Source organism: Ambystoma mexicanum, chromosome 6q (genome assembly GCF_040938575.1).
Source record: "Ambystoma mexicanum isolate Mex_15411 chromosome 6q, UKY_AmexF1_1, whole genome shotgun sequence".
In the NCBI taxonomy this organism is placed as follows: domain Eukaryota; kingdom Metazoa; phylum Chordata; class Amphibia; order Caudata; family Ambystomatidae; genus Ambystoma; species Ambystoma mexicanum.
Window position 1 is genome coordinate 155,696,077 of NC_090937.1, and position 21,844 is coordinate 155,717,920.

At 47.8% G+C, this 21,844-nt stretch overlaps 1 protein-coding gene across 2 annotated transcripts in view; it reads left to right on the plus strand.

Moving 5' to 3' along the window:
* The window catches only part of USO1 (USO1 vesicle transport factor), a 1,608,467-nt gene that overhangs the window by 668,607 nt on the left and 918,016 nt on the right, over window positions 1–21,844 (plus strand). The window lies entirely within an intron of this gene.

Here is a 21,844-nt window from a genome sequence, read left to right on the forward strand (position 1 = left end):
GGCTGAGGGCGGCAGCCTCTCAGCCAATGAGGAGGCTTGGAACTGGGGCATTAGCTGGGGTAATTCCCCCAGGTAATGCCCCTGCTCCGAGCAGCCTCACGGCTGGAGGCCGCCATCTTCCCCTGCCAGGGAATGAGGTAAGTGGTGTCCCACTTCTCCTTCCCCCATCCACAGAATTCCCACCCTGCTCCCCAACCCCACTTACCTTCATTCAAGTCTATTTCAGGAGCAGACAGGCTGGGAACACTTCTGTCGCCAGCGTGTCCGTTCCCGATCTGCGACAGGCAGTCATGGAAAGGAAGAAGGGACTACATGTAGTCCCTTCTTCCTTTCCATGGCGGCCATTTTTTTACTTTTTTCTATTTCAACGTCCACCATGGAAAGGGAAAACAGACTTTGCTTTCCCTTCCCCGGCAGCCATTATCTTTCCTTTTTTTACTTTCTTTTTTTTTTCTGTTCTGGAAATAAATACTTTTAGTACCCTGGTATTATGGGCCGGGGTACTAATAGCAATAGGCCCCTCGCAGTGGGGGTACTACCACTTCAGGGAAATTCACTTTCAAAATACCCCTCGTATTATGCAGAGTGCTGCAAAGACTTGCATTTTGCAGCGTTTATGTGCGTGCTGCACTAATCTTTGGCTACTGATCCAGTACGCCTTGGTTGCCTAGTTAACCGTGTTATCAGGCACCATTTGAAAATGTAATCCTCGGACAAGATGGCCTCTGCATTCGTACCTCAACGAGCAGCCATCCAGCCCCATCCAGTCTCACTTCCTTATTGAGCCAACCACGCAACCGGTGGGTGGAAGCCAGCCCACCGTTCAAATCTCCTCTCCTAGGGCTCCTGTCTGAGCCTGTTGGAGCGTGGAGGAGCTCCGACAGAACTCGATCGGAGCGTTGCCCTATTACCCACTGTTAACATCCCTGCCAAGTAGCATGCAAGACGAACATACCAGTACTGATAACAAGTAAGTCATCCCATGGAATAGTGCACATAGCACAGCAGTAGCTACATAACGGTGTCTAACAGCCCCCATGTGATACCACAGCCAGCGTGGAGCCATGCACCCTAACGCTTATACTGAACGAAGGTCGGAGCCCTAGCTAACTGCCACAGGTCTTTCACACATCAACACTGACTAAAGTCACGAACCTGTACAAACAGTTGCAAGTGCTCTGCAAGCACTGCCTTTCTGGCGCTATCGGTCGCGCACTACACGTTCGGCACTTCGACTCAGTCTATATGCTTATTGTTTAACTGCCATCCAACTCCCAATTCGAGCCTCTATCATGAAGTTCGATACTGCTGTAACCGCATTGCATCACGAAAATAGCACCTTGACTCTGACAAGTATAACTGTGCCAACTACATAGCCATCAGAACTCAAACACATATGTTTACCCTACAATTGCTAAACTGAACGAAGTGCATAGTGAATATTTTGTAATTGCTTAAACTGAACCGTTATCGTAATTGTCTGGAGCCGTGCTACTTTGTACAAATAGCTTACTGCCGTACCTACTGTTTATCAATTGCATTGTTTAAAAAAAATTTCGATCTTAAGTGAATGTACACCAACTATCTTGCCTGCAATATGAAGCCTTCCCTCCTTGAATTGCACTAATTGAACAGTTCTTTGCCGTACTAACCGACTGTATTAGCAACTAGTTCATAGTCCTTTTAGCCATAATGAAAATATAGTGGCCTCCTTAGAACGAATCCAACACTCTTACTGGTATAGGCAAAGATTTACGCACCCGTCTCTTCATTTGCTCTCCACACAAAACTTGCTGCATAGTGCTAGTCGACGTGCTGAGTACTAAACACCAATCGCCTAGCCTTTCCATAGTTGCAGCCATGCCTACACATGCTGAGTACCAGGTTTGAACCGCCCAGCCTACCAGTAGCTGCAGCAATGCCTACACATGGTCTAACCCATACTAAAATCTTAAACCGTTTAGGTTCGACTGTTCACACACAATAACTGCCCCACCATGACAAACCCTACAAGATGGCAGCCTGTCGCACTCGGCCCATATGCTAAACTTAACTTAACACAAACCCCGACCCACAACCTGCGCATTATCACCATCTATGTCGCCCAAACCCCCAGACTCCGACACTGTCCTCCCAACTCGCTTCCTTTCATTAGCCAACACTCTCCACCATAGTCTACCATGGAGGAGGAGTTTTCTCACCCTACCCTCTAATAAGGAGACAAACCTCCCAGCGCCGGACGATGCAACCCAAATCTAACCTTGGCCGATTCTGCCCGACCATCTCCAGAAACAGCAGACTCTCCTCTCGAACTAAGTGGAGTAGAGCACCAAGCTTAATTATGATCACTGTGACTAGCCACAGGAATTCACACCTTAACTATAAAACTACCAACCACTCTACTAAAACTCCGAAACCTCAATTATTCCCTGGAATGCTAGGTTCTCATACACTTCCTCTAGGAACTGTCCAATCTCACAACCTAGCAAACCTGACACCGTAACATCGACACATACACCTATGACAGGTGCTGCATGTACCCAAGTGTATAATAGGAACTGCAAAGCAACGAGGATCCAGTGAGCTGTCATCCATGCTAGATCCCTCCTGGCACATGCCCTTGACTATCACCACTAATAATCTTGACTTCATGGCCATCACTGAATCTTGGCTCCATGCAGCGGCAGGCCCTGTGAAGTATGGGGCAATGACGGGTTAGTAAGTAAAGTTGTTTAATGAATGGATTACAAGTAATATTTCATAACAGTATAAGATCTATTTAGGAATACTAAATAATGTGGGCAGAGGGGACATGAGCGTAGTGCAGCCTCTCCAGTCTTCTCTCCTCACTCCATGCTCTGCGCCTCCAGCTTCCATTTCCGAGCTCCACTACGCCATCCTGCATTCCATCACCATACTCTACTACGCTCGATGCTACACCCTGCCCTCTAGCTAGCGATACCGGAAAACTACACCATTTTCACGACTGATAGACTTACTGCCAAACTGGGGGCGGGAGGGTGGGAGTAGCCATTATTGCCAAGAACACACTCAACATTTCATCGGAGAGATTCCGAATCTTATCTTTCATTCTGGCGAATTACTCTCCATCAAAATGGCCTTATCGCCCACAACTACGTTGAGCATTCATCGGATTTACAAACCTCTGGGCCGAAAATATCGTCATTCGAGGATGATGTAGCTCAACTTCTCTCGACAAACACTAAACCTAGTTCTCAAACTTTACTACTGGACGATCTCAACTTGGGCTTTAACGATCCCAAGGAACGCCCTTGTGATCGTCAACACCATTTCGGCATTAGGCTACACTCATAGGATTGAAAACCCAACACACATTTAAGGTCACACACTCGATTGGCTTGCTGACCTTAACTGCAACACGGACATAACCTCCAACTCCCAGTGCCCATGGTCAGATCATCACAATCAACATCGCCAAGACCCTGGCGACCCACATCCTCCCACCTATGGCATCAGCTGCCTTATCCAGAAATAAACAAAACATCTCAGCAGTCAATATCCTACCGTTGCTACGCCCTATCATGACACACCAAAACATAGGGACTAGCGACCCTTCTGCCATGGTGGATTTATGTAACCAAATGATCCTTGCAGCAGTAGCTCCCCTATCCATGTGCAAAGCTAAACCAGTACCCCACCTGAACTCTTGGTACACCCCGAAACTAAAAACCTTGCGTAGCGCAAAGAGAACTGCTGAGGCTAATTGGAAAAAAATACAGACTGAACTAAACAATGCTGAGTTCGCTAAGGAGTCAAAACTATAAACGGGCAGTAATCCAAACAAAAAGCTCCACATACAATGATAGAATAACCAACGCCAACTCAGGAAATAAGGAACTATTTGCTATCCTGAGAGAACTTGAGTCGCCGGTGCTATCCCCAGAAGTCTGCAACAAAGATGCTAACTGGTGTACAGGTATTCAAAAAGCCCTCTGATAAAATAGCCCCCCTACAATCCAAAATTGAAACAAAAAAAACTATTATTAAACCAGTCCCACAACTTCAACAGACCTCTTATCACACTAATCATAACCCAGAGGCACTGTTCGAATTCACTCTGGTCTCCAACTTAGAAGTGTTGAAAATTATTTCCAGCCTCAAACCATCTAGATGCCAAGGTGACCAATGTCCAGCTGTGATTATCAAAGATTGCCTGATCTGACTCCCTTCATCACAAGTCTGATTAATGCGTCCTTTGAAAATAGTACAGTTCCAACTAATCTTGTAGGCATGGGTCCTCCCGCTACTAAAAAAAAAAAAAAACCTACCTTAGACCCCAACCTACCAACTAACTACCTACCTACCCATTACCACAGTGCCCTTCCTCCGTAAAATATTGGACAGAGTAGCGTACCCCCAGATTCAAAATTACCTGGAAACCAACAACCTCCTTGGCCTTCGCCAATCAGGCTTCCGCACAAGACACTGGACGGAAAAAGCATTACTGGACCTGAAAATTGAAATGGAGGAGTTTAACGACAAAGGCTAACTAGCCCTCCTCCTACTTGACCTCTCTGCAGCCTTTGATCTATTCAATCATAAAATACTATGCAATCATCCAGCGTCAGTGGCCCACTTCTCACTGAAAGCCATCCAATTGATAGAATCCTTCCTTACGGACAGATCTATGAGAGTATTCTCACAGAGTGCAGCAGCACAGCCTACTGTGGTCACCTGTGGTGTACCACAAGGATCCTGTGTCTCACCTACAGTCTATAACTTCTTTATGAAAACCCTATTTGACCGCCTCAATAACTTGGGTGTCACCTACACTAACTATGCAGATGACACACAAATCATCCCTATCTCGGGCTCGCACAACACTGACTCAGCATCACTCAACGTAATCTACCAAACCATCCAGACCTGGATGAGTTCCATGTGTTAAAATTGCTGTGGTTAAAAAATATTGTGCCAAAAATGCTGTGGTTTTGCCACTGCAATCCATGTAAAGGATGCGGGGGACACCCCTGCAACCCCCGCTCCCCTTAAATGGTATAACGGGGTTCGCCTTTACCGCTTCAAACCACAGCATTTTTGCCGCGATTATTTTTGTATAGGCAACATTTTTGCTGCGATTTTATCACTGCATGCCCCTGGATGGCCCATCACAGATTATGCTTGAACAATGAAAAAACTGAACTGCTCCTCCTAGGATCACAGTCTCACCTGAATAAACTGGACGACTCCTTTTATGGCTTTCAATATAGACGGTATCGCCATTAAAGTGTTGAAGGAAGTAAATACTCTTGGCTTTTATCTGAACTCAGCCTTAACTCTAACTAAACAAGTTAATACTACAGCGTCTGCAGCAGCTTACACTTCAAAGCTTATTGCATGTAGAGCTTTCCTGTCATCTGATAGTTGCATTACCCTAGCCAGAACCCTCATTTTGTCTAGACGATTGCAGCGTACTCTACGCCGCACCAATAACCACAATATTAAAAAAACAAGCCATGCAAAATAACGCCCTTAGAGCAGGAGCATAACCTTTTCAAAACACTAACTTTGATGCATAAATGTATACACAAGTCATCCACTAAATACCTGGCAGATAAACTTCACTTCCTTTCAATCTAACAGGCCCACTCGCTCAGCACAGCAGCACCTGATCGCCAACCCTTGATTTAAACTGCAGAAAGTTGGAGGCAGTATCTTCCTTGTGGAAGAAAAGAAGCACGGAAATATTCTAGATAAAACTGGGAACGGGGACTGAACCCATGATTTGATGATGTGCACTACAATTGGCAACCAACCATGGATGAATGCTAATTTGCCCTGATTTGAGAAAGGCCAACTGGCCGAAACACGTGTAATCAGAAAGGGCAGTCGATAACTTGTGACGATTAAACAATTCGACCAGCTACCCTAATGTGGCGCAAGTCTCCGGGAGGCTTTTTCCTCCACTTCCCTGTGGTAGCTGCCAGACATTGGAACACATTACCAGTTTCACTAGGGTCAGAGAACTCCTTCTGGACCTTCCGTAAACACCTTAAAACGAGACTATTCTCACAGGAACTGTGAAAATAAACTATGATCTGCAATACTACACAGTATCTATAATAAGGACGAATGTAACCTAAGATGATGATATAAGCTAGCATCTTTTATACATATCTCAGGTCTTTGTATATGCACAACTATGTAACCATTGTGCTTTTCTACTAAGAATAGCACCCAGATGCCTGCAGGTCGGGTGCGCTTTACAAATTGCAAAATAAATAAATAAATGTTCTTCCTATTATGATCGAATCTGTAAAACACCTATTTATCATATTATATTCATATACTACAGTCTTTCTTAATACTTTTACATCCGTACATTATGCTCACACTGGTATAATTTCAGGGTCTAGGGCTGTAAGTATATGGTATTCAACTTCTATACGTTGACTACCATATACTTACAACCCGGGTATAGATTTTAATTGTTGTGATAAAAGGTTTGGGATTCCCATTTGGGAGATCACATATTTAATGTCTTAACTTAAAAACTGAAGCTTTGACTGTTACCCAGTTTTATAGGTGAGCATGGGATGCATGTGTACCACAGACTGTGGGAATTATTGTATGTTCCTACCTTCCCACATTCCCACAGGTGTCCTGATAAAAATGGTGCCTCACATGTGTGGAGGCACTGATCTGGTGGCAAAGGGAAAGGCTAAACCACTAGTACATTAAATGCCTTGGGGAAGACTGCATTTGGCTTTGTGGACAACCCACAGATTTGGGCTTGGGGTGTCGCAGCCACCAAATAAAACAGGGAACCCCATGCATTTCTGAAAAGACTGGCCCCAAGTTCAACGGCTGTCCCGGGAAGCCCTGGCAGGGTCCCCCTCCCTTTCTGGAGGCAAAAGCTGTAACGGGACAGGGATGCCGCTGGGTCTCCCCAGGACCATTGCTGGGCTTGGGAACGGTTGACCCACATGGGATCCCCGGCCATCCTGTATCTCTGGCCATGCCACATTACAGCTTTTTCCTCTGGGGAGGGATGCAGACCCTGCCGTGGCTCCCTGGAACCACCACTGGGCTTGGAAATGGTTGACCAACATTGGAGACAGGTGCCCAAGGCCTGGGGGGAACACCCCCAGCCATTCTGGATGTCTGGCCATGCCGCGTTACAGCTTTTCCCTCCGGGTAGGGCTGGAGACCCTGCTGAGGCTCTCTGAGACTGCTGCTAGACTTGGAGACGGTCGACCCAAATGGTGACCATTCTAATAAGAGAGAAGAGTTCTATACCAAATGTGCCTTGCATGCTCAGAAGAAACAAACGTCTGCATTACTAGCACACACGTTTTTGACAGCGGTGTTGTTCCCAAAATGCAGTTTGTTTTCATGCTAAGGAGCCAGCACACACATCATTTCTGCACCACCCGTTCCCGCCCACACTACTGAAACTCCAGCCACAGTCCTGCCCACTGCACTGACAATCTGCCACCCAATTATAATGTATAATAACAAAAGGACATTTCGTACTAAAATAAGCCATCAAAAGCTTCAGCCTGCCACAACTATAAACAAAACCAAATAAAAAGTTATCTGTGATCAGCCCAGCAAAACACATCCAAACGTTCATGCTGCTATCTTCAAACCTTTATCTTTACCTTCCTTGGGCCAGATAAATGATACATACCATTGATCTGTCACCAAGGAAGGATGAACTGCAAACTGATGGGAAATGCGGATGTGGGCAGTGGGCATAAGGAAACCCTCACCACCAAGAACATACTTTTCCAGATGGCCTAGTGGCCATTGCTGCCTCCCGGGGTTGGCTAAATGATCGCCCAAAACTCCAAATTGCCCTCCGAGGGGAACAGCAATGTTCTGCTGGCATGGAGGGAGGGCTTTTCGTGGCCTGACCCTGCAATTGTGTCCCAGCCCACTGAAATACCTCCTCATGCACAGAGGAGGAATTGGGCTAGAACAAGTTATAGCTGCGCTCTGGCTAAAAGTGTCTGGCCGGAACTTTGTTCTGTGTAGGACAGAGACCCCACTCCCGCCTACACCACAAACAATCCAGCCCCAGTCCCACCCACCCCACTAACAATACACCCTCCTGTATAATGTACAATGTTGAAAAGAGCAGATGCTTCACTTACATAACAAAGGAGAAGTTTCAACAGTACCCGACGTGTAAAGAAAACAAACATTCTGTGGTCACCCCAGCAAAAACAAATCCAAACTATCATGATCCAATCTTCGCTCACCAGCCCAAGCTCAAACTAAATATGTATATATATTTCTGAGGCTTGTGGAATCTGCTTAGATCACATGCTGTGCATAGGCCGACATCTAGTGGAAGCTGCAGAGTATTACAGTTTGTTTTTCGAAACTCGAAAATGGGCGTCGACACAGGGCGTGCCAGTAATATTATCCCTAGTGTGACGTCCACTGTACCCATGATCCCTCACGCGTGTAGGACCCTCAGATTGTTTTTTTCTGCCATACTGGTCGGAAGCATTTCGCGGAGTTCCCTGGCCTTAGCCATACTTTTGCTAAATATTGTTATATTTACCCATTTCTCCACCCCAACGTCGAGTCACCAAACTTCTACACTCGACGCCGGCCCGGAGAAGAATTCGACCGTCGACAGCTGCATGACGGATTTGGGCCTCGGAAGGCCTCCGGCCTCGGTTCGGGCCTTGGAAGGCCTCTGGCCTCGGCCCTGCAAGCATGGAGAGTGGGGGGTGGACATACTCTACACTCTTTTGGTATATAGGTACATTCTTATATATTCCTACACTTACTAGCCCGCTGCCACAAGGTGCGTATGGAGGGTACCCCTTTCCAATTCTGCCCCAAGTGCAACCCCAAGTACCCTTGGGTCGACGGGCATGCCACGTGCAATCTCTGCTTGCTGAGGGACCACCCCAAGGCGAACTGCAGAGCGTGTAGTAGGTTTAAACCGAAAACACTTGAGGACTGTTCGATCAAGCGTTGGGCCCACCACGCCAGGCGTCACAAGGCCATGGCAGTGGAGGGGTGCCTTCAGCGATGGCAGTGACGCCGTGCTTTCAGACGGCAAGGGCAACGTGGCGTCAGGAGACAGCAGAGCGCAAGTCCCCGACCTCGGAAGGTCGTCTGGCAGGGCGGCTATGGGGAAGACCCCGGCGACACAAGCGCTACCCACAGCACTTCCACAAAACACATGAAGTCCAACCGAGACTCGACGCGCACATCGAGTTCTCGGAAAGAGGCATATAGAGAACGGTCCGAATCGGTGTCCTCTGGGCTTTCTCGATCTAGATCGCCGCATGACTCCAGGCAATCATCCAATGTTGCCAAGAGTGCCTCGCTCCCCAAGGTAACGGAAGTTCGATCTTCTGAAGACGAAGCCGACTTCCATCCCCAGACCGCACTCCAGGAGTCGGCACCCGCAGACCGCGTAACGGCGGCTCCCAAGTCCCTACCTCCACGTTCTAAAGATAGTGACACTACCCCCGAACCCTGACGCCAGGCGTCGGAAGGCTCCGGAGGGGCGAAAAAACAGGGAAAACACTCTTCCTCCCACGGGGAGGGGGGAAAACAACGGAGGAAGCAGTCTCAGCCTCCTCACACACCTCAAAAACATCCCACTCCACATAAACAGACAAGTCCCAGTCCTCTGTTATCCCAAGGACACCTGCTAAAACCAGTAAGTCTAGTCAGGATAAGGCAGAGAAAGCCCCAGAAAAGATCATTCCCAGTTCTAGAGAATGGTCTACTGATGACATAGACAGGGTTATGCCAAGGATGTCTTCATTGGCAGATTTTTACACAAAAAACCCTGAACACTTTCTCTCCTATACTCCCGACGGGTCAGCACCCTCAGGCTCTAAGGATCCAATACCTCCAAGTAAGAAGTCCCGGTTTGAAGCCCCAACACGGTCTTTGGACCCCTTCTATATACAGCCCTACTCCCAATATCAAGGGGATACATCCTTTTGTGAGGATCCAGATTTGGGCATGTTGGATGAGCAAACTGGTACGGGCTACTATGGGGATGATGAGGACCAAGAAGAGGAAGAGGAAGACCCTGAGACCTACAGTGCAGATTCCCCGGTAGAGAAAGAGCCCCCGATTACCGACTCCCCTGTCGACAATCAACCTCTCCTGAATGAAGTTCTGTCCCGAGAGGCAGAACATTTCCACATTGACACACAGGGTTCTCAAGAGGAGAGGGACTTCGCAGAAGAGTTAGTGGGAGAAAGGAGGCCTGTTGCTCAGGCCATCCCTATCCTTAAGTCTATTCAGAGGAGAATAGACCCTTCCCTTTTAAATCCTAACCTCACCAGGGCAGTGAACCCCAGGATTGAGAAACTTTTCAGGGCAGCCCAATCAGACCCACTGTATATAAGGGGGCATCTGAAACCAGACTCCCTGGTTGTTACCAACACCCGTAAGAGGGCTGGAACACCCTTGTCATCGTCCGAAGCTCCTCCCGACAAGGGGAGCAAGAAACTGTATGGTTTGGGCAGGAAAGTAGCCTCCACTTCCGCCTACCAGGCAAGGATTGCCAACTCCACCACCCTGCTGGCCAGCTACAACTGCCATCAGTGGAAAGAAGTCGCGGCACTCATAGACTCCGCCCCAGAACCCTTAAAGAGCCGGTTGGCACGAGTTGCGGCGGAGGGAAGAGCCGTGTCCGGTTGCATTTTAAAAGCAACCTTTGATGCCGCGGATAACGCCGGCAGATTGATAGAAGAAGGAACTGTTATCAAGAGACACGCTTGGTTACGGCAGTCTGGATTCAAAACTGAAACCAAGCATCTTTGTTAGATAAACCGGTGGAGCCGGATCTGTTGTTTGGTAAGGCGGTCGAGGACGTGCTGAAAAATGCCAAGGACGAATATGAGACACTCAAATCCCTAGGCCAACTAACCAACAAACCCCTTAATCAAAGAGGGAATGGCAATTTTCGTCACCCACGCGGCCAAAATTCCCAGAGAGGATCTAACTATTCCCAGGGGTAGGGGACACCGTGGAACAATAATAACCAACAGTCTACCCAGGGTTACGGCAGGGGTAATAGAGGACGTGGTAAGGGTAGAGGCAGTCCCAGTAAAGGAGGCGGCACGCCTCCACCAAAACAGTGACGCTCCGTTCAGGGTCCCTTCTCACGCAACCCCAGTAGGGGGACGCATTTCCAACTTCACCCAAATTTGGGAAGGGATCACATCAGACAGATGGGTGCTGTCCACAGTATCCACTGGGTACTGCATAGAACTGTTAGAGCGTCCCCGGAACCATCCTCCACGACAAAGAATACATTCTTTGGAACACCAGAAGATCCTCCTCGAGGAGATCGTCAATCTGCTAGCAAAGGACGCGTTAGAACTCGTCCCGGGACACCAGGTAAACAAGGGTATTTATTCAACTTACTTCCTTGTGCCAAAAAAAGATTTGACAATGCGCCCAGTATTGGATTTACGGCCTGCAAACAAGTATGTCAAGCCCCAAAAATTTTGCATGACTACTCTCCAAGAGGTAATCCCCCTCCTACAAAAGGGGGATTACATGGCAACATTGGACATGAAAGATGCCTATTTTCATATTTCCATGTTCCCAGCGCACAGAAAGTACTTGCGCTTCAAGGTGGACAGTCGGCACTACCAGTTCAAGGTACTGCCCTTCAGGATAGCTTCGGCTCCAAGGGTATTCACCAAGGTACTGGCGGTGGCGGCAGCACACCTACGCAGGGAGGCAATCCCGGTGTACCCTTACCTGGACGACTGGCTCATCACAGGTGAGACCCCAGTAATTTGCAGAACAAACATTCAAAGGACAATCGACCTCCTCTTCGAATTGGGCTTCTCAATAAACGAGAAGAAGTCAAGTCTGGTGCCAAGCACTTCCAAAAAGTTCCTAGGAGCTATCCTAGACACTCAAGAGGGGTTGACCTTTCCTTCCGAGGAAAGAATTAGGAATATACTGCTGCAAATTCCACAATATCAGTCCGGTCGCAAGTTAACGGCACGCAAAGCAATGCGGTTGCTGGGCTTGATGGCGTCATGTATTTACCTGGTCCCCCACGCGCGCCAGCGCATGCGTCCCATGCAGGAATGGTTGGCGAAACAGTGGTCTCAGGCAAGTGGTCAGTGGGACGATCTAGTGGTCGTTTCGCCAACACTTGTACAAAGCCTAAACTGGTGGACAAGAGAAAATCTGTCCAAGGGGAAACCCTTTTACGATCCCGAGATACAGGCGGTAGTCACAACCGATGCATGCCTGACAGGGTGGGGAGCTCACCATCTCCACCACACAGCTCAGGGTCTCTCGTCTCACTCAGTGGCCAAGAATCACATCAACCTGCTAGAGCTTCTGGCAGTATTCAGAGCACTTCAAGCGTTCGAGCCCTACCTGCTAAATCTGTCAGTGCAAATCCGGACGGACAGCACTACAGCCATGTTTTACCTGAACAAGCAAGGAGGGACTTGTTCGCCAAATCTGTCCAAGCTTGCCCAGAAAATTTGGAAATGGGCACTCAGATGGAACATCTTCCTGTCATCGCAACATGTTCCAGGGGTTCTCAATTCTCTAGCGGATGCTCTAAGCAGAGACCCCCTCCCAGAAGAACACGAATGGTGTTTACACAGAAGAGTCGTAAAAGATATCTTCTCTCAGTGGGGCTTTCCCACTGTAGACCTATTCGCCACAAGCGAAAACGGACAATTCCCAGGATTTGCATCCAGGTTCCCCCAACCAGACTCCCAGTGGAACGCCCTGTGAATGAACTGGTCAGGAATGTTTGCGTACGCTTTTCCACCAACTCCTCATCAGGAAGGTGGTCAACAAGATGAACAGAGAGTCGATGACGCTCGTCCTGGTTGCTCCCATGTGGGCGAGACAACCGTGGTTCCCACACTTACGCAGATTAGCCGTGTGCGAACCGATCAAACTTCCGGCCTGGTACAACCTACTGTCCCAGCACCAAGGTCAAACAGTGCGTCCTCAACCCAACTCAATGAACCTGGCAGCATGGCTCCCTGAGGTCATAGAGTTTGGACATCTCAAATTACCACAGAGGTGTATGGACATCCTAAAAGAATCTAGGAAGCCAAACACGAGGCACTGCTACTTTGACAAATGGAAGAGATTCGTTATCTGGTGCCAGAATAAACAAATCAACCCAGTTGATTGCACTCCTTCCACTATTGTTACATACATGCTCCACCTGCTGGATGCAGGACTGGTTTTTAACTCACTGAAGGTACACCTGGCAGCTCTGTCAGCATACACCACTTCCCATAACAAGGTGTCGTGGTGGAAAGTACCAGTAGTTAAAGCCTTCATGGAAGGAGTACAGAGACTTCACCCTCCTATTTGAAACCCACCAACAGGATGGGACCTTAACATGGTGCTATCTAAGCTCATGGGGCCCCCCATTCGAGCCCATGCACAAGAGCAGTCTCAAACACCTGACTTACAAGATGGCCTTCTTAGTAGCAATTACATCTATAAGAAGAGTCAGTGAAATTCAGGCTCTGTCAGTGCAAGATCCCTTCTTTACTGTCCATAAAGATAAACTGGTTTTACGCACACACCCTAGGTTCTCACCTAAATTTATTTCAAAATTCCACGTGAACCAGTCCATCGAGCTTCCGGCTTTCTTCCAAGACCCACAATGCTCGGCTGAGGTGAAACTACACACACTAGATGTGCGTAGGGCGGTCCTCTACTATGTAAACAAGACCAGACCGCTAAGGAAAACAGATCAGCTGTTTGTCTCCGTAGCTACAGGCAGAGAAGGGTATCGCGTCTCTAAAGGTGCCATCTCTAAGTGGATTATTAACTATATCCAGCTGTGTTACTCACTTTCTGAAAAAACTCTGCCTTTCACGCCTAGGGCCCACTCTACAAGAGGCATTGGGGCCCACTCTGGCTTTCATTGCAAATATACCCCTTGACACCATTTGCAAAGCAGCTACTTGGAGCTCTATTCACACTTTTACTCAGCACTACTGCATTGACACCCATTCCAAGACAGATACCCAAGTGGGACAAGCGGTTCTAAGACATTTATTTGCTCATGACCCTTTTCACATCCCACCGCCTTCTTCAGGTACTGCTCGCTAATCTATGCACAGCATGTGATCTAAGCAGATTCCACAAGCCTCAGAAGGGATACATTACTCACCGTAATCGTATTTCTGATGCTTGTATCTGTTTAGATTCACATGCGACCCACCCTTCCTCCCCTCTGAGAGAAGGCGCATGGAGGCTTGTAGTTCTTACCTTTCTTTATATCTGCTTGGATCATCTGTACTCGCGCTTCTCCTCATGCTACCTCATGTCAGAAAAAATGCAATCTGAGGGTCCTACACGCGTGAGGGATCATGGGTACAGTGGACGTCACACTAGGGATAGTATCACTGGCACGCCCTGTGTCGACGCCCATTTTCGAGTTTCGAAAAACAAACTGTAATACTCTGCAGCTTCCACTAGATGTCGGCCTATGCACAGCAAGTGAATCTAAGCAGATACAAGCATCAGAAATACGATTACGGTGAGTAATGTATCATATATATATATATATATATATATTTCTGAGGCTTGTGGAATCTGCGTAGATCACATGCTGTGCATAGGCCGACATCTAGTGGAAGCTCCGGAATATTAGTTTGTTTTTCAAAAAGGGACGTCGAACAGGGCGTCCCAGTAATACTATCCCTAGTGTGACGTCCCCTGTAGCCATGATCCCTCGCCCGTGTAGGACCCTCAGATTGTTTTTTTCCGCCATACTACTCAGATGCATGTTGCAGAGTTCCTTCGGCACTTAGCCGTTTATAGTTAAAATTACCTTTATTACTTCCCCTTTCACTTACACTGCACGCCGAAGATCGACGCCAATGAAGATTGAGGAAGCCAGCCATTGAGGACTGCCATGATGGACTTCAAGCCTTGGAAGGCCTCTGGCCTCGGCCCTGTACAGTAGGGAGAGTGGGGGGTGGTCATACAGGCTCTTTCCCACCTTTTCGTACACATACCCGCCTGCTGCCATTTTGTAACATATGGAGAGTACTCCATTCAAATTTTGCCCTAAGTGTAACAGGAAGTTTCCCTGGGTGGATAAGCACAATACATGCAATCTGTGTCTCCCACGAGACCATCCGGAGGCTACCTGTCGAGCTTGCAAGCTCTTCAAGACGAAAACCCTTAAAGACCGCTCAACTAAACGCTGGGCCCACTACGCCATGCAACTAGAGGCCATGGAAGTGGAGGGGACATTCAGCGATGGCAGCAACACCGCTGAATCGGACGGCGAGGGCAAAGGGGTGACTTCGGACACCCACACACAGGCCCCCGACCCCAAAGGACTGGCCGGCGGCCACGTTGTGGGGACAACACCCGGCGGCAAGAGCACTAAACATTCCACCTCCACTAAGCACATCCACCCCGGCCGTGACTCGACATGCGCGTCGAGCGATCGGCGCTGGACGACACCAAGAGCGGTCAAACAAATCTTTGTCCTCTGGGCGTTCCCGCTCGCCTCATGACAAAGTCCAACCGTCTTCAGTTGATAAAGGTGTTACACGAACAATAGTCCCCGAGGCCCGATCGTCAGATGACGATTCTGCCCTCTACCCTCCACAGGCTAGACACCAGGCGTCTGACCGTACACCCGAGATTCAACGTCCATCTTCGAATCCTACCTCCAAAACTCGACGAGGCGTCAGACCCTTCGGAGGCCCATAAAAACACTGGGAAACACTCCTCTAGTCATGGGAAAGGGGATAAACAACATAAAAAGACATCTTCAGAACCCTATCTTCATAAAGAGAAGCATAAAGCCCCTAAATAAATGGGGAAGTCCAAGGGCTCAGAACCTACCACTAAGGGTAAACTCATTCCTCCCACTGCTCAAGATATGGGCACTGATGAGGAACTAGAACTTGTTGTTATTCCTAGCTCTAAAGAATGGAACTCAGCTGTCATTGATAGGGTCATGAGAAGGATGTCATTCATGACGGACTTCTATGAAAAAGACCCAAATTATTTTCATAGTTACTCCAACACCCCTCCTAACTCTGCCCCTTCAGGGTCCAAGGCAATACCAAAGTCCTCTCAGCCCCCTGCTAAGAAACTCCGCTCTGACACCCCGGTTCAGGGCTTAGTCACCAACACCTTTGTGTTTGAACCTTACCACCCTGATTCATATTGTAATGAAACAGAACCGCAATTGGTTGATGAACAGACAGGTGTCTCTTATTATGGGGATGACGAGGACCAGAAGGAGGAGGATGAAGCTGAAGCCTACAACATTGACTCTCCAGTTCCTAAAGACCCCCCGGTACATGACTCGCCTGTAGATAACCAACCCCTCCGAAAATAAGGTACTGTAAAAGGCAGCTGCCCATTTTCATATTGACACACAGGGTGTCCAAGATGACATGGATTTCGCGGAAGAAATCCTAGGAGACAGGAAAGCCATTACTCAGGCTATCCCTGTATTAAAATCCATCCAGCGTAGAATTGATCCCTCGCTGCAAACACCAAATCTCACTCGAGCGGTTAACCCGCAAGTCGAGAAATTGTTCTGTGCCGCACCCTCCGATCCCCTGTACGTTAGGGGCCAATCGAAACCGGATTCCCTGCTTGTAACAACCACCAGAAAGAAGGCAGGTACACCACTTGCTTCTTCAGAAGCACCTCCTGATGAGGGAAGTAAAAGACTATACGCTCTGGGTGGAAAGGCTGCTTCCACTTCTGGCTATCAGGCACTAATTGGCAACAGTGCCGCCCTTTTGGCAAGCTACAAAGTGGGAGGAGGTAGCCGCTTTGGTATCCTCCGCACCCGAACCCTTAAAGAGCCAGTTGGCTCAACTGGCAGCAGATGGTAGGTCTGTATCGGGCTGCATGCTAAAAACAAACCTTTATGCAGCAGATAATGCTGGGAGGTTAATTGTCGAAGGCACTGTTATAAAGCGCCACGTTTGACTAAGGCAGTCAGGATTCAAACCTGAAACCCAAGCAACCCTGAAAGATATGCCTGTGGAGCCGAATGTACTATTCGGCAAGGCAGTGGAGGAAGCTTTAAATATGGTAAAGGATGAGTACGAGACCCTAAAATCTCTTGGCCAACTCACCAATAAACCCTCTGGGCAGAGGGAAAACAACAATTTTTGCCGCTTTCTGGGCCAAAGTTCCCAAAGGGGTTCAAACTATTACCAGAATCAAGGAACCTCGTGGGGTAACAATCCCAATCCTCACAGGGCTTTCCCAGAGAGCAACGCAGGGGCCGGACTAGGGGTAGAGGCCGTCCCGCCAGAGGTGGTACGCCACCCAACGAGCAGTGACGTTCCGCTTCAGGTCCCCTCCCATGCATCCCCAGCAGGGGGGCACATTTCCACCTTCACCCACGCATGGGAGGGGGACCCCTTCGGACAGATAGGTGCTGTCCACAGTTTCCGGAGGATACTGCATAGAGTTGCTCGGGCGCCCCCACGACCGTCCTCCGTGACAGAAGGTACGCTCGCTGGAACATCAAAGGATCCTCCTCGAGGAGATCGCTGTTCTGCTTGCAAAGGACGCCATAGAAGTCGCCCCGCTCAAGCAGGTAAACAGGGGTATTTATTCAACATACTTTCTTGTGCCAAAAGAAATCGGACAATGCGCCCAGTATTAGATTTACGCCCTGCAAACAAGTATGTCAAGCCACAAAATTCTGCATGACTACACTACAAGAGGTAATCCCCCTACTAAAAAAGGGGGATTATATGGCAACATTGGATATGAAAGATGCCCATTTCCATATTTCAATGTTCCCAGTGCACAGAAGATTCTTGCGTTTCAAGATGCACAACCAGCACTACCAATTCAAGGTGCTGCCCTTCGGAATAGCCTCGGCTCCAAGGGTATTCACCAAGGTACTGGGGGTGGCAAACCTACGCAGGGAGACAATTCCAGTGTACCCTTACCTGGATGACTGGCTCATTACAGGGGAGTTCCTCCTAATTTGCAGACTAAACATCCAAAGAACAATCGACCTCCTCTTCCTATTGGGCTTCTCAATCAACGAGAAAAAATCAAGCCTGGTGCAAAGCACCTCAAAACAGTTCCTAGGAGCTGTCCTAAATACCCAAGAGGGGTTGGCCATTCCGTCAGAGGAAATAATTTGAAATGTGTTGCTGCAAATTCCTCAATATCTGGCCGGTCGCCAAATAAGGGTGCGCAAAACTATGCGTTTGCTAGGCATGATGGCATCTTGCATTTACCTGGTTCCTCACGCGCGCCTGCTGTTAGGCAGAATCCTGTGCAGTTCCCTTAGGGAACACTGCAAAAAGATTAAGACTCCAGGAGTAAGCAGTAAACCCAATTGGTAGCAGTCTGCATCACCCAGATTTACCTGGTAGCTGTGGCTGAGCAGTCAGACTTCTCTCAAGAAGAGTAGGGCAGTATATAGAGTATACACAATAGGGCTAAAAACACAGTAGAGCAAACAAACACTGACCAGAGCTTTGTATAAAAAGTAATTATTTATTTAAAACACACTTTAGGCAATATACTAGCACTCCAAATCAAAAGCAAGTTAAAACACAGTCAGGTAAAGTATACACACCTACCTTGATAACTATCAGACAAGTCAGAGTTAAAACACCACGATTTGTTAAAACAGATGTGAGCGCGTAACCTGATGGCACTCCAATAGTTCAGTTAAAGGGAGAGAAAAAGGAAGATCATAGAAATAAAACAGGTCCCAACACTTTTAGGAGTTCTCAGCAAGGGAATAAAGGCAGTATGTACTGTAGAGCCAAAGTTCATAGGCCAGGCCCACTTTAAATGGAGCAAAGCGAAATATGCCCAGGATCACACGGTTTAAAACTCACTAAAAGTCTTTGTAGAATGTCCAAAAGAGGTTGGGGCGATTCAAGAAGGTAGAGTTAGGTCTGGGGCCAATCCAGTTGGAAAGCCAAGGATTTAAGGTCACCTTGGGCAAAACGAAGAAAGGGAGGCCAGGCAGGACACAGTACCTTAAAGAGAGAGGAAGCTCCAGCGTTGGCAGTTGTTCGTCGAGTAGGAAACGTGGAGTCGTTGCACTGCACAGGGATAAAACCAGCCGCCGAGTTTCGTCGGTAAAAGGTGCGTTCCTTTTATTCGCGGTCAAAGTGGTGAAGCTTGGCTTGGCACGGGCGATTCGACCAAGAGACGTCTTTGTAAGGCGAAAGGGGTGAACTGGTTGGTCCCACCAGCTCAGAGGAAGAAGGCTCGTCCAGCAGAAGATCTTCTCTTGTCGTCGGGAAAGTGGTGAGGTAGTTGCAGCAGGGCTTCAACGGTGGCGACGTCGTTGCAGATGGCTCAGCTTCTTCCCTCTTCGGATTCTTAGATCCTGTGGCGACTTCTGAAGTTCCAGTCCCAAAGGCCCTTCTTTTATGCAGAAAAAAACCCATTCAACAGCCTAGCTGTCAGCAATGCTCACCACTGGCCCAATCAGAACAGAGTGCCACTTGAGTTGCTAAGGCAACGCAGTCCAGGGTGCCAATTCCCCTCCCCACCCATCCTGTGGAACCCAGACAGAGTGGCAGCATTTGGAGGGCTTCTGTGGAGAAGCCTGCCAAAAAGTGGAACAAAGGGCTCGACCTTGGTCAGAGTTACAGAGGCAGGCACAAACGCCATTTTAGAAGAGTTCTGGCAAAAAGACCCAACCGTTAATTTAATATTAAAAAAATAAACCGGCGGTATCTTTAACATTGCACCAAAAAGTGGTGCGTTTAAAATCAATGGGAAAATCCCATAGGGAATATTCTGGTGGAATATTTCGAGTGGTAACCACTGCCACCAGCCAGAAACTCGACAAGGGGGGACTGGGCAGTGCCCCCTTAAAAGCAGACCCAGGGGCAATATAATTAACCCCTTCCAGTACTTACGCAATATGATGGTTTGTACTGGTTCTGTTCACAATTTAGGACTAGTAAAGTCAATGGTGACTTTACATGCCCTGGGAGACAGTAGTCCGTTCCAGGGTATGGAGTCTATGTTTTGGTGTCACTATGACACCCCTGTGTTACTGCACTGAGGGTGCTGTGCAACACACACATAGAAAATAGATGATACCCTATGGAGTAAAAAGAAAACCCCATAGCCCATAAGCACACAAAGAGTCAAAGACATACCTCAAACCATGCCTAAGAGTGGGAGGAAAAGAGTCTCACTCTTAGCAGGAGAAAAAAACAAACCCCAAAAATCCAGCAAAGCTGCTGGGGGACTCACTAGGTTTGGGAAATTAGCCTTATAAGAGAATTCTCCCTAACACCTGCGCATGCATCCCATGCAAGAATGGTGGGCGAAACAGTGGTCTCAAGCAAGTGGTCAGTGGGACGATCTAGTGGTCGTTTCGCCAACACTAGTACAGAGTCTTCGCTGGTGGACGAGAGAGAATCTTACGAAGGGGAAACCCTTCTACAATCCAGAGATACAGGCTTGATGTCCTGGGTGTTAGTCTTAGCAGTGCACGGTGGTGGCGCGAGTTATGGTTGCTTAGCTTACCATAAATTTCAGGGGTTTTTCAGTTTTACTTGGAACCATAATGTCCATTTAACAAAGTGTTTTCATTGAATTTCATAGGTTTTTATTAGTGCAACTTAACCAGAATGTCTACGAACATCTGACTTCATTGTGGACCTTCCGGACAGTGCCACATGACTATATGCTGGCGTGTGGCATTATGACGTGTCCGAGAACCCGTCCGCACTTCACGATATGATCAGTGCTTCGCGGACAGTTCGGAACTGCATTTTCTACTGATCTAGGAACTTTCAACTTTAAAATGTCCCTTGCACAGCTCCAGCACCTATTCCTAACAACCTAGTACACAGTACATACTTTTAGCAAAACTGCTATTTATCTTAAAATGGAATCGGCTAATGCCATCCTTCCTTCCCAAGAGACACCACCACTGCTGTAATCAAGGAGCATGAGAAAAACTGCCCCCAACCTTAGTAATGATACATGCGCAACATTTTCCCCTGTCCACCTGCCTCTCCATATTAGTGTTTGGTGCCTCTTGCCTATTTCTCTCCCCACATTTTCTTCTAAGCTCTCCTGCCAAAAAAAAATGCATCCAAAAACAACAAAAGAAATGTTCCTTTAGGAACCACCTTTCACAGTTAAAAAAAATAGAAGTAAAAAAAAACTTATAGACTCATCTACTTTATATTTCTCAGTAAAGTACATAGACTCAATAAGATTTTCCAACATTTCCATTTGCATTTTGTGTTATGCTAATGGCAATATTGTGGCGTTTATCCCCTGTTCCAGGGATGGAACGGTGGATACCGACCTGGCAGCCCAAGTTATCAGCCCAAGCGAAGCAAGGGTGGTTAAGGAGGTCTCCGGACCATTATCCCAGCATTCCAGCCCCTGCAATGGGGGATGAAGCCCATTAGCACCCTAGGTTCCCAAAGTGGGAACCCGGGGTGCTAAGAAAAAGGATTTTTCTTCCTTGGCATCCCAGTGTAGGAAGAAAAATCCTTTTCCAAGATGGCCACCATGGAAAGGGAAGGTGGGGTTCTGTACAGGGCCCCTCTTCGCTTTCCATGGCAGCCTGCAGAAGGTGAAGAGGACCCTATGACCATATTACCACAAGCACATTTTTCTTCCCTTTCAAACCTATCCCAATTTCGAATATCTTTACCACAAAGCCAGTCCCAGGTAGACATGGCCAGTAGCCTGATTGTCTGGATAATTACCTTATTCCATGTCCCGGACAATCTGGCCAAAGCCCATTATGCCACTTGTCAAAAAACAAAATCCATTCAGGCTTTACGAAAACATGCATATGTAGATCTATAATCTTTTTGCAAACCTTTGTGTAGATTTGTCAAAT